The sequence below is a fragment of the Hyposmocoma kahamanoa genome, unplaced genomic scaffold, assembly GCF_003589595.1.
Source record: "Hyposmocoma kahamanoa isolate Upper Pololo Valley unplaced genomic scaffold, ASM358959v1 130, whole genome shotgun sequence".
Taxonomy (NCBI): domain Eukaryota; kingdom Metazoa; phylum Arthropoda; class Insecta; order Lepidoptera; family Cosmopterigidae; genus Hyposmocoma; species Hyposmocoma kahamanoa.
In genome coordinates this window covers 380,571-398,470 of record NW_020653462.1, presented here as the reverse complement: position 1 = coordinate 398,470, position 17,900 = coordinate 380,571, and the positions used below count along the sequence as shown (strand labels likewise).

Genomic DNA, 17,900 nt, shown 5'->3' with positions numbered 1-17,900 from the left:
AACACAGTCTGTATAAACAAGTGTGAATAAGATAGCATGAACGTGAAAACTTGGAAACAATACGCCATGTCGCTAGTGGTCGTGAGAATTCCGAGAAGCGTGGACGAAAAAGTGCTTCAATAGCATTCTTAGTTGTCAAGTCGATTACTCTTGCCTATAAAGACTTTCGTTTGAATTGATAGTTCGGTGTAAAGTCCTGATAACGCCATCTATTGGCACACATATATAAATCCATTATTAATCTTTAAACGTTGCACTGTGTAGTCTTCTCCACGGAGAGGTTACCAGGTTTATTCCTTCGTGTAAGATTATTGTCTTACTAAAGCCTTGCAAGCTTTCTCTGACATTTCTGTAATAGTTGTTTCATCTAATTGCTTTCCCACGATTGTCGCGGTTGTCAGTGTGTGCGATGCGACTTTTTGTAAACACTCATAGCTCCGTGCCAAGGAAAACCCTGTGTCGCGGGTGCCATGGACAAACACATAGGCAACCACAAACTATACCCAAACTCACGAGACAAATAAATGTAGGTTATACAAACATTTCTTCCGTCTACTGCCACTGCGTCCGTTGCCCTGTGTGCACATAGGTGTAGAGTTCTTAGGTTTTCGAAATTGTAACATTTTTAGACTTTAAATATGTTTTTAATTCAAAAAAACCAACGTTTCGGATCCTTTACAGGTCCCATGGTGACAAAGCAAATATACGAGTCTGAAAAACATAGTTTCATTTGTGTTCATTTCCTATTAACATGCGTATTCCTTATTATGATATCAAGTGACGAATAATACGTGCGCTTGGTGGTAAGCGACACGCCTGTCCATAGCAGTTGCAGTGTCGCTTAGAGCTTTAAATCGCAAAGATCTGAGACATTAGTTCTCAATTGACCGATATATTCTAACATTTTAGAAGGTTTAGAGGTTTTATTCATCTTAATTTGTGTATACTTTGTAAGTTCTCTGAAATTTTACAATTTTAATTGTTTAATTAATTATTATAAATATTTATATCATCTATTGTATGTTTACATGTATTTCGAAAATTCCCATTTTCCTTATTGTTGCTATTTGTTGTATTGTATGCTGTGACGTTTCTTAAATGTAGAGGCATTAAGTTTAACGCTTAATAGACTTGAGTCGGCCAGCAAAAGTTATATGGCCATGCAATAAACATGTGCGACCCGCACTGTGCAACTCGAGTGCATCGCGAGATTATGCAAATGTGTGAGTACATGGCGCGCGGCGGGCGCGTCTTGCCCGCACGCCCGCTGTACGACTATTCGTGCTGCTACGTTTGTATGGAGTAACACTACTTGTCTTATTATATCGCACTGCTATTATAACAATGTTGTAACTCAAAATATGTGAAATTGAAGATTATTATCATTGCCAAACGTAAAATTTGATTCTCTACACGTCAATAAAACCATCGTTACGATATTGCAGTAAACAATCAAAAGATGTCTACTGTACTCAAAATGAGACAAACTTTATGTGAGCTAGTTTTGGCCGCAAGAGTCCTCAATCAAAAACAATATGAAATTATACTTTCCCTTTTATTTTTAAATATATTTGGCAAGTAGGAAATTGTTTAGAAGTCTCTTTTAAACTTTGACATATACAGATATCTGGTCCGTCCCAAAAGTATCGAACATTTTTCAGGAAAAATACTTTTATTGAACTTATCGGTACCATACATTAGTACTCTTCAAAATAACACCCTTCAGCATCGATGCACTTTTGTAGGCGAGTTTTCCATGCCCGGAAGGCCCCCTGGAAGACGTCAACGGGTAGGTCCTTCAGCGCCCTCGTCGTAGCTTCTTGGATGTCCTTAATTGTGCCCCAATGCTTGCCTTTGAGCTTCGACTTGATGCTGGGAAACAAGAAGAAGTCGGCCGGGGCGACGTCAGGACTGTAGGGAGGCTGCGGGACCAGCGGGCTTCGTCGGTCACCTCTTCCCTTTCGTCACGGAACATCTTGTGCCACTTCCTGACCGAGGATTCGGACAAGGCTTTGTCCTTGAAGGCCTGTTTAATCATCTCGTTGGTTTCCACAGTATTTTTGCCGAGTAGAAAACAAAATTTCACTGCGTACCTCTGTTCTAACGGATCCGTCATCGCGCTACTTTTAAAAACTTCGACGAGGTGTCGTTTAGAGCTCTACGCGAACGCACGTCCTGCCGCTCCAGGTGCTCGGAGCCAACTGGGACCGGTCGCGCTGTATCGGCTAGATCCCCCCACCACTTTCTGTTGCCAAGCGGAGCGCTTCCCGCCGTTCGGCAACACTCCCAAAAAAAATGTTCGATACTTTTGGGACGGACCCTGTATATCTTCCACGGGGAGTGAAGTGGACAGTAATTCGTTTTTTATCAATTCTGAAAAAATAATTATTATATTATGTATGATAATAATTTTTGAGTTAAGACACTGTTGCGTTAATTGTGAGACATCGTAAACTACAGTCTACAAGTCTAGACGGCGCTGCTAATGAGTCGATTCACCAATCAAAAATATTTAAAATAATATTTTTCCCGTTTCCTATGGGGATCGTCCAGTTTACAATTTATAGCATCTATATTGCATTGGTTGATCTATATATTGGATCACTGGGCATTGTAATTCCATTAAAATTTCACTGAGGTTATATTGCAATATTTGTTGTTCTGCTAAAACCTAGTAGCAATGGCAGCTGTGTCTCCGTAGAGTGTCAGTGGAACGGCAGTGATGGAAATGACTTTGCGTATCCTAATTTCTTTTCGTTTAATCAACAATTTAGTCTTCACATTAAATGTATTTTATTTATGTCAAATAATAATGTTAAAAAATTGCAATGACAGTTGAATAGCAGCTCGTTGGCATCGAGTATATAAGCAGAAATATAGACGAAATAACGGCCATCCATCCCTGGCAACTAATCAGGCAAATGGGCCTTGTATCACTTTTTGAATATCATCTCTCGTTTGCGCTGAAATCACAAATTAGAAAATTGAAACAGTACTTCGCCAACAACTGATCTGTGTGTACGATAATATCTCTAACAATGAGGGCTGTTCCATTCGGTGGTGTTAGAAAAAAAGCAAAACATCTAATTACAAAACAAGCTGAATCACATTTCATCTGTAATTAAATACTTATAATTGCAATTTTCGTCCATTATAGCAAAGCTCAAGTTAAACTGGTCGATTTGAAGTGAAACAATTGACGACACCCGTCAATTGTTTCGAATTCGGGCTGGCCAATCGGAGCACAGTTGTCACAGTAATTTTTAATTTCAAATAAATTAAATGACATTTCGTCTCTATTTCTGGTTATATACTCGATGCTCGATGACTAGCCACTGAGAGCTTTTAGCAGAATACCAAACATATAAAGAAAGCCATTGATACCTTATGGACAGACAACTCAGATGATTTAAAATGAGCAGTCTTAAAACATTTTAGCCGTGCTAGCCTAATAGTTTGACCTACTACCTCTCAAGCAGAGGGTCGTGGGTTCGAATGCGGGATCGCACCTCTGAGTTTTTCGAAATTTATGTGCGAAATTGAATTTGAAATTTATCATGAGCTTTTCATACATACATAATCTCACGCCTTAGTCCCTCAGGAGAGGTAGGCAGAGACCACGGAATGTCACTTTGCTCTCTCCTGACACATCTCTCGAGCCTCACATACATCACCTACCCTTTTCATTCAACTTCTTTCATTCTTGTCACTTCCGATCCCAGCCTTTTTGACGACATCATTGATCTGATTAATGTAAGTCCTTCTGAGACGTCCTCTTGAAAATCCTTCCATCCACATTCGCATCATAAACCTGTTTGGTAATTCTTCTAACATCCAAACCACCTTAACATTCCTTTCTCTATTCTAGTCACTACTTCCTCTTTCAAGCCACATCTCTCACATATTATTGTATTCTGCACCTCTTTCATCGTCACCCACTTTTTTATCACCCTTTCCTCTGGTACCTGGCGATGGCGATTTGTCACGATTTGCGACAAAATATGCGGTGATGTACCTGAGCGGCCGCACTGTATCTCCCGGGGTTCGTGCGAAAGAGCGCGACATATTCGAGCGAAGAGTTGCGAAGGAGACACCGCACGACGTAAACAAAATAGTTTGATTTTGTAGTTCAACTATACGAGTGCGGCCGCCACTGATCGCGTAACCTGCCCGGTGCGACCACCCATTAAGCGACGCGACGTAGCGACGTTTCGCTGGCTTCTCGCTTTTGCAATGCGACCTATTATTTCGCGTCACCCGCGCCGCCGCGTCGCTGTCGCCGTACCAGTGCGGCTCCGGCCTTAGAGCGCGTTCAAATTAGTCGCCTGTTAGACGCGCTGCAGCAGCACTGACTGTTACTTTTCATACAATTTGTAGAAGCTCTGCAACCGCGCGGCGACCGCGCGACTATCGCGCTGCTGCAGCGCGTACTTTGCTCCGTTCCGTCGCCACTCTCTACTAAATTTCCGAAGCGAGCAGACGTGCTCGATTTCATTTCAAATTCCGACCAGTTATACCATCGAAAATCATGTAACCCAATTTCTTGTATAGCATATTTCAACAAATACAAGCACTTTTAGGCCATTATTTATATCTAACTTCCATTTCCTGTTCTTTACCTATTGCCACTTTACAATAAATTATGTCGACCTAGTCTTTTTTTGATTATCCAAAACTACCGGCCACAAGCGAATTTTTTGAACCCACTGGCCATTGTAATTCAAATGAGTCCATTGAAATTCTATTGCAATAATGATAATATTTGTTATTCTGCTAAAATCTTGTTGCAATGGTAGTTGAGAATCAATAGAGTGTCCGTGATGACAATGCAATACACTTAACTTTTAGCAGAATACAAAACGCATAAAGCCAGCCATTTACTCTATCGACACACAACTCAGATGATTTAAAATTAGCAGACTCGGGGATCCGGTCTCTCAACAATCCTCTCTGTTGCTCGTACTGGGCGCAATCAAAACAATTACAATTTACGCCATAACTTTGCCAGCCATATCCATCAACCTTTTTAGTAATTTAATTGTACGACAATTCCAAGAAACGCTGTCGTTTATAAATAATTCAGAGAATTCACGTTTTATTTATCGCAGTGCTTAAAACAACCGCTTCAGCTCGTATAATACTAATGAATACTTTAGTCGTTGAAATATACTGTGTTTAATAATTTACATTTATTGTTTACACATTTAATTTGTAATGATTTGAAGAGGTGTTCTCAGTGTTAATGCAATACTCATTGAACACAATTGTTTCCCTGTGATTCCGTGCAGTGACAAAAACTAGGATTCTTAAAGTACAGTCTAAAACATAACTTAGCGATACCGATTACGATGTTGGTTTCAATGGAAAGTCACGGTTGTTTGTACAGTCTAAAAAAGTTTGTATTTTTTTCTAAGTAAAAATAATAATATTTTGTACTTTTTTCTCAGCCTGTTGGCTGGTTTTAAATACGTTTACGGACCGAGATAGTAAGTAGTGTTTGGTGTGTATCTATTTTGAGGGTGTATTGTATTATGATGGTAATAAAAGCCAATTTCGTCTTCCTCTACCTGCATGAACTTTCTGATAATTCAAGAGTATTTAAAAAAACAGCTTTTTTGAAAAGTGATATAGATTTCTTTAAAATCTAATAATTTGAGGCTACGGAGAAGTTGATGATTATTATTATTATTATATATTTTAGACTCTCGCCTCTCCCATGGCCTAAAAGATTGAGGACGCGTGTCCACGCCAAGAAAAGTCGCCGGGTCTATGCATGAATTCGTGTCGTTTCTACACACGAAATGTCTACACTGCTTCGGCGCTGGAGAAGAAAAAATCTTGTCTACCTCCGACACGACGCGCTCTGCTTCTATTGTATGTGGCGGGGTGTGGTGCACTGTCAGTAACAAACGTTTATGCGCGTGGACGGGTGTCGCTTCGGTAGTAAAACGACAGCTACCAGGAAAACTCGTAATGCACTAAACTGACACATTTTACCCTACACACGTCTGTCCGAAAACATTCGTATTGTGTACATACTCATCATTTTCTCGTCTGCAACAGAGACGACATGTTTTCGTGGCTAGATCCGACAAAGTTCTTGTCGCGTACAAGACCATTCTCATCTTTTCTGTAGCAGACACGTCGAATTTTTTAGCGTGTACACGCGCCCTAAGGCTTCGTTCATGGCATTATACAGCAGGTTTCTTTGCAGTATACATCTTACCGAATAAACAGTGGTGCATACATTACGTACATATACGCGCCTTTCACACGTCGTTTGTACTGCAGAAAAAACGCACGCAGTAAGGGAGACGTACCAAATATTGGATACGTGCACAATACTGGATACCCAGCTATGATGAAAACTAAGCAACACCACCTTTATTTAAAAACTAAAACTACTTCGTCAATGTAAGTTACCCATATTTTGTTAGTTGTGTGTGTCGTTTTTGCCTTCAGTTCAAAGTGTATTTTTCCGTTCGGCGATTTTTCAGATCTTGACTTCAAAACGCTGGTAAAGTACTTTAAGTGATATATTTTGTGACAGTGTTATATACTAGCTAGGCGTATAGTTAGATTACAGAACTTAACGCATTTTAGGGATAATAGCGCAGGGTGAAGTTTTCGTAACCCATTATTGTACAAATAGATAGTTACCTCAATATTGGATACCTATGTATCCACAATACTAGATGTCCGATATTGGGGTACTACATCACTGGTTGTAGACATCGATACTATTAGTATCGATGGTTGTAGAGTGTCTTTCATATTTAAATGTTTAATTATGGGGATCATAAAAAAGATGACCGTTTAGATTTTTTTTGCCTACTGCTTTTGCAAATTTAAAACGATCAATTAAATACATGCCCTGGTTATAAAGAGTGTACCCTATACTGGATATCCAATATTGAATAGTATACCTTGTACTGGATATCCATTATTAGGGTACATGTGAAAACATAGTTGATTTTTCTAATAAAAAATAAATGAACATAGATATAAGTTTAATTCATTTTTAACCGACTTCAAAAAAGGAGGAGGTTCTCAATTCGACTGTATGTTCTTTTTTTTGTATGTATGTTACGCGATAACTCGGGTATTTGTGAACAGATTTTCATGATTCTTTTTTTGTTGGAAACGGGGTACTTCCATAGTAGTCTCATTTCATTTTGAAGAAAATCATCCACCTCGAAGGGTGGCTGTTCACGCATGAAGATTCATTTTTATAAATAGCGCCTAACTTTAATTTAGGAGCAATTACTTTAATGGTTGATTTTGCTATGTCTCCAATTCAAGGCGTTTTTCTCTCAATATACTTTGAGTAGTGTCGTAGTGATAACCTATTTTTATTGTCTCCAGTGTCAAGTCCTGTATAGTGGCAAACTAGGGGATATTTCAATAAAATTTATCTAATGTAAAGTCTTTAGATAGCCCAGCAATGGGAGTATGGGTTGATGATGTTAATGATGAGAGCGGTATTCCCCGGCAATGGCATAGTCGGCCGGGGTCAGGGACTTAGATTATAAAATATAAATATAATAATTATTATCTTCAAACTAAAAGAGGAAGACCTATTGAACTCAATAGATAATCAGCAACATTATAAATTAGAAATTCGTATAGATCATAATATATATTCTGTTTATGTATGTATTTATAATATTAGTATTTATGTATAATTTTATGGAGGTGTATATAGTCCACTTAGAGTGAAAACTAGGACTGAGCGTTATTTTCTGAAAGCGTTTCAAGAAACATTTGCTTTCAATGTAATGGAAAAACGCTTTCATGTAGGATTCACAAATGGTTACTAAATTAACGACTTTTTAAGAAAACGACACGGACTCGTACTGCAAGCTATCTAAGTACGTATAGTTATTTGTCTATTGTTCCTGATTCGTTCCAATAATGCGTTACAGGAAAAAAGACTATATTGTATTAATGTTACATTTCATAAAATAAAGTCTCGAAAACAGTTTGAAGGATCCGTTTCGGGACCGTTCGAAACCGTTCCACTGCTTCTTTGTAAATTGGATCTTATGTTAGATGCATTCAGTGGATATTTCTATGTCAAATTAGATCGCCTACAGTACGCCTGAACATTTCGTCAACAGAAATAGGTACTTCCCTTGAACGAAGTCTACTGGTACTGTCGTTTGCTTCTATCTCGATTCTTCTCTTCTTATTTGAGAGCTTGGCTTTGTCGGGTCTCCTTTTCAGGTCATCCGCCCATTTTGCCTTTCAGTTATGGTTCATTCAACAGCACATCAAGCTCCACATTGACGTATCTTGTTCCGTTGCACTGGAGGCGATTTTCAAACAAAAATGTGTAGTCTGATGTGCTGTTGTCCATACATAGTTGTCTCTGATTCTGCCATCCTACATTTCGGTTATGGTACGTATCTTTTATTTTTTTCCATCCTCTAAGTATGGTACATAGTTGTCTAAGGTCCTACACTGCGTTTACTTTGATGTGGTCAATACTCTAGATACCACGGGATCTACGACTTTTTCGAACCGGGGTAGAATAGAAACTTGATAGTGACGCCCCCTCTCTGTGGCGTTTGAGATAAATTGTTTAAAAAAGTCACAAGTAATGGGTTGCATTTTGTTGCGACCGGAAGAATAAGAACCCTTTAATAAAATTGCACTCTTTATTAACTGTTAGCTAATAATGTTTTCATTAACCGAATTTAAAAAAAAGAGGAGGTTCTCAATTCGACTGTATGTTTTTTTGGTATGTATGTTACGCGATAACTCCGGTATTTGTGAACCGATTTTCATGATTATTTTTTTGTTGGAAAGAGGTGATCCATAGTGGTCCCATTTAATTTTGAAGATAATCATCCACCTCTAAGGGTAGCCACCCTTACGTTCACGCGTAATAAAAATTAATCTTCATGATTCATTTTTATAAATAGCGCCTAAATTTTATTACAAGAGTAATTATTTTAATGGTTGATTTTGCTATTCTCCAATTCAAGGCGTTTTTCTCTCTCAATATACTTTTGAGACCCGATTTGTATTATCTCCTGTGTCAAGTCCGGTAGGTACAGTGGCGAACTAGGGGATTAATCCGGGTTTGCGCACTTTCCGATAACCGATTTCAATAAAACTTGGTAATTATATCTAATTCCACGTGCTTTCGAGGTCGGTTTTTTTAGTACTCTGTACTGAGATTATTTGTGTGACCAGGATGGACGACAGAAAATCAAGCGTACAAAAATTGACTTAGGATACGTTCATAAATAAATTTAGGATGTATTCAAAAACCAACTGGACATTTTAAAATTAAATGAATAATCGATAGAACAACGTGCGCTGCAAGATAGGGATTTGCGAAAAAGCAGGTGTTTATATGTATATGATTTGGCGCTCCCTGAAAATGACTCTTGAACTTCTAGAACCTGTTTCATCGGTCATCAGCCCTCCTTCAGACATTTCCGGCCCATTGCCACTTAAACTTATTGATTTTGCGGGCTGTGTCGGTCACTTCAGTTCTCTGACGTATGACTTCATTAGATTGATTGATTACGGTACGTGTTATGTGTACGGATGAAAAAAAAAAACAATGGAAGTTCTTTAAGCCTCGATTACTATCAGAACCGCAGTCGCCAAAATGCACACAATCATTTATCGCTTCTCTCAAAAACTGTCATAAAATAACACAGAAAGTTCGACTTATTGAAGATTGGATAATATAATCAATACTCCTAGTAAAACTATTATATATACTATTATATATAACAAAATAAACGTTTATTAATATATTATTTTACAAGAAACAAAACCCATTACTGTTTAATTTAAGTACGAGTTGAAGCCACAGCGGTTTCACGAATGTGAAATTAAAATGGATTTTTCTCAAAAGAGCATTTTCTTTGTTACGACAGTTTTTAGAGGATGAGCGATATGTTAAATACTATGAAATCTTGATAATGATTTGTCGTGGTTTCTAATTTAAAAAATGTAACAAATTCTGGGCCGGATCGAACTAATTTCTGAGTGTTTCATTTTTGTATTAATAATTATAACAAACCAGTGGAGTAATTTCACATAAAAATAATTGAACAATTCAATAAAATTTTAAATACATGAATAGCGACATCTCTAGTCAGGGTTGGTAGCTGTAAAGGTATTTAACTGGGTGACGAAATATCATAGATTTCTTATAGATGGTGCTACGGCTAAAAAGTTTGGTTGAAAAACCAAATACAAAGATACGACGCAAGCACAGAAAAATTCGTGGCTTAGTTGATATAGCGAACCATTCTAGCACACCGTGCTCTGGCACGAAGACGTCGGTTCGAATACGGCTGGATCGAAGGAATTTTTTATGAGTGTTCGATCTTTGTATTAATAATTATAAAAAAATATTCAGTTGACATATCGTTGAAAGGTTAGTATCTATTATTGTAGATTACGACGTTTTGATTTCATATTGAAATTTCAATGAATATGCTGCCATCTAGCGGTTACTAGCTGAACGACAACGAATTCGAGATGTTTCTTAATACTCCAAAAAAGAAGCGACCCTATTGCAGCGACAAAAATCTATTACGATGAACAGAAAATGGAATATTTATAAGAATTAAATAAAATACGACTTAACGACGATATGAAACACCACTATGGATAAATATTATAGGTGCGACTATCACTTTTGCACTCCGAAGTAGCAAAATAAGGTACTTTTCCACCATTTTCGCGGTTTTGTGTGAAGTAATTGACAGGACCATAACGTATAAACTGACGTAAGTACACATACAATACAGTAAACATACGTACGTATACACTTACCGTTGGCACACGTGCGCCGCCTTCTAAGCGCTTCTACTGTATTTACTGTTTTGTGTATGTATATAATATAAAGTTAATTATGCTATGTATAATTTTGTTACAAAAATTTGTTTCTATTGCGTTCCGCTGTAAATTGAGTATAAGGTACAAATGCAGTTAAAATTGATCTACATTAGTGCTTGCATCGCTGTTACCTACAGGGTCATATTAAAGGTATCTTTATGGTTGACCGTACCGAACCGACTCAGTTGACCTGGCACTGGGATATTGTTAACAATAGACATTGAACAATGAGTTCTGCAACCGCCTGCGCAGATCCGTTACGTAACAAGGTGTTTACATCTTGAATTCGTAAGAAACTTATACCTGGCTTTTATTACTTAAATACCTGCCTAAAATGTGCATATCGGGTTTTCCGTTTTAACGAGTTTTTTATTTAAAAAATAAAAATTAATACTTGTATAACATTTTTAATTATTATTGATACAAAGATCGAATAGATACAAACAAGTCCTTCGTGTTCCACGTGGCTATCGCTCTTACCAGATCTACTTTTTTAACGCACACACTCATAACCTCGCACTAGGGATACCCTGTGTCGCGGATGCCATGGTCACACACATAGATAATCACAAATGCACTCAAACTCACGAGAGAAATAAGTGTAGGCTATACAAATATTTCTCCCGGTCCGGGAATCGAACCCGGAACCTCTGTGTGGCAGACCAGTAACTGTGCGGCCACGGAGGCAGTCAGAGGAGGCTTTGTATTGGATTTAAACGACTGTTCATGTTTCAAAATTTCTTTATTCAGCCAGGTAACTTTACAGCAAAGACTGACAGTGATGTCAGTTATTAATTATACTATTAATTTTGATTGAATATCATGTTGTTTTTACTACCATAATATTTATCAATTTTTAACCGACTTCAAAAAAAGGAGAACCTTCTGAATTCAACTGCATTTCTTTTTGCATGTGTGCGATAACTCTAATTTGTGAACCGATATTGACGATTCTTTTTTCGTTGGAAAGAAGGTGCCTCAGTGTTGGTTCCATTTAAATTTGAAGAAAACATTCCACCTCTAAGGGTAGCAAACTAGTGGATAAATCCGGTTTCACTCACTGTCCGGTACCCGATTTCAATAAAACATGGCAAATAGACGTAATTCCGCGAACTTTTGAGGACAGATTGTTAGTATTGTGTACTGAGATTATTTGTGAACATACTCCACTAAAGTTTGTAGTCACTATTGAAGAAAGACATGAAAAAAAATTGCTACAAACTAAATCAGAATTCTTAATTCTTTAATGTTGTTACCTACGCACGTACGTTTGATATAAAACCACGATTCTAATATTAGCGCTATTTTATTTTAGTTACACCAGTGAGAAATTGAAATGCGCTTTATACAGAATTAAAAACTATTCTAGGCGAGAAATATCGCTTCACAGTAGGATGCCCAGTTTTTTGGCTGTGGTTTGTGTTTTACACTTAAAATTAGCGCCAAAGTTAAAGTCTGCGCTCAATGTCATACCAAGGAGCTCCAGGCTGTTAGTAACAAGGACAATTGAACCCCCTAAGTAAAGTGTAAAAACTGCCATTTTCCGACTTGAACGGTATTGTTTACTAAACTCCGTCCAACCATTTATTTAACTTTTTAACCGACTTCAAAAAAGGAGGAGGTTCTCAATTCGACTGTATGTTCTTTTTTTTGTATGTAACATACATACGCGATAACTCCGGTATTTGTGAACCGATTTTCATGATTCTTTTTTGTTGGAAAGGGGGTACTTCCATAGTGGTCCCATTTCATTTTGAAAAAATCATCCACCTGGAAGAGTGGCTGTTCACGCATGAAGATTCATTTTTATAAATAGCGCCTAACTTTAATTTAGGAGCAATTACTTTAATGGTTGATTTTGCTATTTCTCCAATTCAAGGCGTTTTTCTCTCAATATACTTTGAGTAGTGTCGTAGTAAGAACCTAATTTTTTTATTATCTCCAGTGTCAAGTCCTGTATAGTGGCGAACTTGGGGATATTTCAATAAAGCTGAGCAAATAGACGTAATTCCATGTACTTTTGAGGTCGGTTTTTTTAGTAGGTACTCTGTACTGAGATTATGACAGCTCGAATTCTAATCAATTAGTGATGTCCTAACGCGTTTCCGATTAGATTTCCTTATAACAATCGATTTTATTAACAAAGAAGTTTAAATCGTGAATGTAAGCCGGTTATAAAAAAAAGATGTTATTTGATTGGGATCGCGATGTTGCGTTTTACAATTTCTGTACTTAAGAATTAATAATGAATGTTAATGAGGATTCAAGTGATGATTCCCGTTCATACGGAGAAGAATCCGACGATTCATTATAAAAATAAAATTTTATTGTAATTATTTATAATTTATTTAATTTCGTTATAATTTATTAGACAGGTACCAAAGTTTATCAATTTGAATAATTTTCGTTACATAATCGCTTCTCTAAAATTAAAAAGTAAAAGTGTCAGGAAGTATTCCGTTTTTTTGTTCATGGTTGTAGACGTCGGGTCCGCGCTAAAAAGTGTCCGCACTTGTAAGGCGCTAAAATCGTATACAGAGCGCCAAACTCCGCTTTAGTCTTCATTTGTTCGACCGACAGCGCGATACTGCGATGACATTACAATTTAAATTTCGAATAGGTTGACTTGGGACATTTTTTTCGTGGTTTTTGTATTAGACCCGTCGTCCATTTATTTGTAAGTCAATGATGGTTGTATGTCAATAATTACGGAACTTCGGAAGCATACAATAATACAATTACAATGCATGTGTCAAAAGTTAAACAAATGGTTGGACGGAGTATAAGCGACGGTATAAGTTTCTAGATCGTAACTGTATCGTATCTGTCATGTCATGATCGTAAATGTCATTGAGTTAGGTTACTTGTTATCCAAAATAAGACTTGTATAGAGCGCGCACGCAATGTTTTTTTCATTATTATTTAATTATTATTGCTTCCATGCAATCATGCGCATGCAGTGCACATCCCTATAATTATAATGCACAGTGTGTGGGGCAGCCGCAACAGTATCCTGCGGGTATTTGTAGAACTATTTACTGTGAGTACGAGGACAATCGTGACATGGTTCACTTATTGACTATAAATGACAGGCACATGATACCTATTACGTCTCAGGGTGACAGACGCAGTGACAGTGCCCCTCAGATCTTTATGTTTTAAAGCTCTAAGTGACAATGCAACTGTTATGGACAGGCGCGTGTCGCTTACCATCAGGCGCACGACTTGTTAGTCCCGTCTCTATATCATAATAAAAAAGTTTTGATTTTAACTTTATCTGGTATTTCGGCCACACCTGCAAAATAACAACTTTAGATTACTTAACAGTCCATACTACCTCAGCTCGAATTAATTTCTTTCCCGTACTAATACGCTTCATTTTGCTTTTATCGAGCGGCAGGGACACATTCTTTATGTCTGAATGTGTGAAGAAATTTGAAAAATGTATGCCGAACAGCATACAATGTTCTTTCGAAATTTAGTTCAGTTAATATAAAAAAAAATCATTGGTATATTTAAACTACCTATTGAATACAGCGGTTATCTTGTAAAGTTTCGAGGTAAGTTTGTGTTTTTTTCTATCCTGAAAATTTTAAGGAATCGTGTTTTCACACCGTAGAGTAATCAGAGTATATCCTCTATTTTACTTTTTTTTTTCCAAACTGATTGATTCATCACTTTCACTGTTATGATGAATTAACCAAAGCCATTTGAGGTAGTATAGACCCTTAAGTGAGGCTCAAATATTCTACGAACGAAATTATTGGTAATTTTTTTATTATTAAAATAAAAATAAAATTTCACATTCCATTTTAATGTGAAGTTTATAGAATATCACAGTATTTTACTACTAAGATATCCGGTTTTTTTTTGGTGAAATTACTCCTCTAGTTCGTTGTAATTATTAATACAACGATCGAACATTAAGCCTCGTTTGCACTGGACCCGATTCGTATTCGTTCCCAATCCGGGATCATACAAATCTAGATAATCTCAGTACACAGTACTTAAGAAACCGACCTCAAAAGTACATGGAATTACATCTATTTGCTAAGTTTTATTGAAATATCCTTAAATTCGTCACTATACAGGACTTGACACTAGAGATAATAAAAATCGGTTCTCACTACTCAAAGAATATTGAGAGAAAAACGCCTTGATTTGGAGAAATAGCTACATCAACCATTAAAGTAATTGCTCCTTAAGAAAATTTAGGCGCTATTTATAAAAATGAATCTTCATGCGTGAACAGCCACCCTTAGAGGTGGATGATGTTCTTCAAAATGAAATGCGACCACTATGGAAGTACCCCCTTTCCAACAAAAAAAGAATCATGAAAATCGGTTCACAAATACCGGAGTTATCGCATATCATCCATACAAAAAAAAAACAAAACACATACAGTCGAATTGAGAACCTCCTCCTTTTTTGAAGTCGGCTAAAAACACGGAGTGTTTGAGTATGATTTCAAGCACTGGAAATACGACCCTAATTATTTTCAGAGCTGTAAATCATACTCAAGTCCTGACTTGAGCAAGGAGTAGAGTTCTGGAATACGACCCTATGTGTTCGATCATTATATTAATAATTATAACGAACTAGAGGAGTAATTTTATTAGAAATGTACCAGTTTCCCTCAAATAGATAAAAAAAAATTGTATGGCCTACATTTATTTATCTTGTGAATTATGGTGTAATTTGTGGTTATCTGTATGTGTGTCCATGGCACCCGCGACACAGGGTTTCCCTAGAGCGGGGCTATGTTGAGTGTGTGCGTTATTATTATTATTATATTATAAACGCTGTAATAAAAAATTCTTAATGTTTCTTAGAAACAAATTTTCTTAGTGTTCAAATTTTGTATTAATAATTAATACATAATTAGTTTCACGTAATTCGTATTGTTTTTATGACATTAATGTGCTAACAGCCAAATCATAAAAGGCTTTATTATACCAAAAGTTTATTTTCCAATTTATTACTAATTAATTTTCACTTAAATTTAATCTCCATGTACATACTTAATAATTATAGTATTTAATAATTATTACTTATAGGTACGTCTTTGCATCTAAATAATATTGACTATATACACAAGATAGTATTGCAGTACTCTTGAATAAAATCCATCACGCAGAACAGCGGGCAAAAGATAACTGTAGGTTCATCAACCTCGCCTTAGCTGCTGGTAAAAATAACCCAAAGATTGACTAAACAGGCGACGAAATATATCGTCCTAAAGATTTTGCTTTAGACGACGATAATATAATTTTATGAAACAAACGTTACCTATTAAATCAAAAAATGACAATAAAACGAAAAGAACGTGAAGGCATTAAAAAAATCGTTAGGTGAAAAAAAGAACAAAATTCAAATCATTGCAATAGGTAAAATATCGCTATAAAAAACAGAGTATGGCAAGTAAATTAAAAGAAGAAAGGAAGTAAAAGATGATGTTAAAAATAGAAATAATGTCAAGGTCAAAAGATATCGCGTGATACCTTTTAAAATAGATATGTTAAAACTGCAGTTGCTACAACATACCACACAATGGTAAAGCATTTGATTGATGGCTGTTACAAATCACGATTAACCTAGACTGATTAACAGGTTTGACGAACGCTGTAAGTACATAATTTTGTAGCCGATTGCGAATTAAAATGGCTCTAAATTCTAGTGAATAAAGTTTTATTCCAAAGTAACGTTAATACAAGAGATATAGAAATGTTATTGCCAGTAATCTATAAATTCAATTCGTAGGTATTTAATAAGTCTGTGAATACAGACGAAAAACGATATTAACTATGTTTAATTTAAGCGGACACAGGAAACTATGCAGTAACAGGTATTTATCGTGTTTACACATTATGGGAAATCAATACCTCTTACTTTCCGACTATAAAAATAACACAAATGTTATATTTGTAAACGGACGGTGAATTGAAACAATCGATCTTGTTGCTACTGCTCCATTCACCGGCTTTAAAAGAAGACGTATAATCTTTACTCAAAACATTGTCACTTGGATTTGTTCTCTGACTTGGAACACATCACACAACGTGAATGCGAACAATCCAATTTATTCGAGACATGCGCTTTCTGATTTCACATACGAAATCTTTCATTAATATTTGCGGAATTGTACAATGAAGTTAAGTCTAAGTGAGAAAGCTAAAAAGATATACAGAACAATATTATAGAAAACATACTTACAGAGCAATGCATCACCATGACCCGTTTCACATAAACACCTCGATTGTTGGAATGTTCAAAATCGATTCTAACCTCAAAATGTTGTGATAGTGACGTGTTAAATATTCACTGTTTACTTATTCGCAATTAAAGTAGGTTTACGTTTATCGGCTATTGATTTTTCGACTTGGTAAGACGGCCGGCCGGCGTGTGACCGTTTCGCGTGTGGTGCTAGCAAAGTCTCGTGCGTGAGTTCGTCATTGGTTGAAAGTAAAGCGAACGCTCGAGCTGTGAAACGTCATTTTTATCGCGCCACGCGTGTACGCTGGTTCCCAATCCTTAATCTGACAATACAATTTGCACACGTTCCATTGCTGTTTCACTGCATACTTTTTCTCTCACATCTTGTTGATAAAACGATGTAGACCGAAATAATGTTACTGTTTTGTATGAGGTGATTCTCGTGATGGGGATAGTGGTGTAAGCATGCACCACATGGCGTTATTCGTATGCGTTTTGTTTGCGATTGTCTTTGCTTAATAATCGAAGTTTAAATTGTAAATAATTATATTATTTATTGTCATTGAGTCACATGTGTTGTGTTAAACATGTAAATGCATGTTAATTATAATTCTGTGTTTGAGGCGAGTGATATCGTCAGTATAATATAATATGTTAATTAGATATAATATGATACTAAAAACTATTAATAAAAGTAAATAAGTACTTAAATGCCATTAATTAAATAATCTCTGAACTAGGCTGTATAATCCAATAGGTTGTATTTCTTAATTTTAAATTATGTAATTGTAAAGTCGTTTATTATCACGAATAAAAAC

General features: G+C 36.4%; 1 protein-coding gene across 3 annotated transcripts in view; it reads right to left on the bottom strand.

Moving 5' to 3' along the window:
- The window catches only part of LOC113240310 (organic cation transporter protein-like), a 48,650-nt gene extending 31,378 nt beyond the window's left edge, over window positions 1-17,272 (bottom strand). For all 3 annotated transcript variants that reach the window (XR_003311248.1, XM_026477583.1, XM_026477584.1), the window contains exon 1: window positions 17,083-17,272. The gene's annotated coding sequence lies outside the window, so the exon portion shown is untranslated. The remainder of the gene's footprint in view (window positions 1-17,082) is intronic.
- Between the last annotated feature and the right edge of the window lie 628 nt (window positions 17,273-17,900).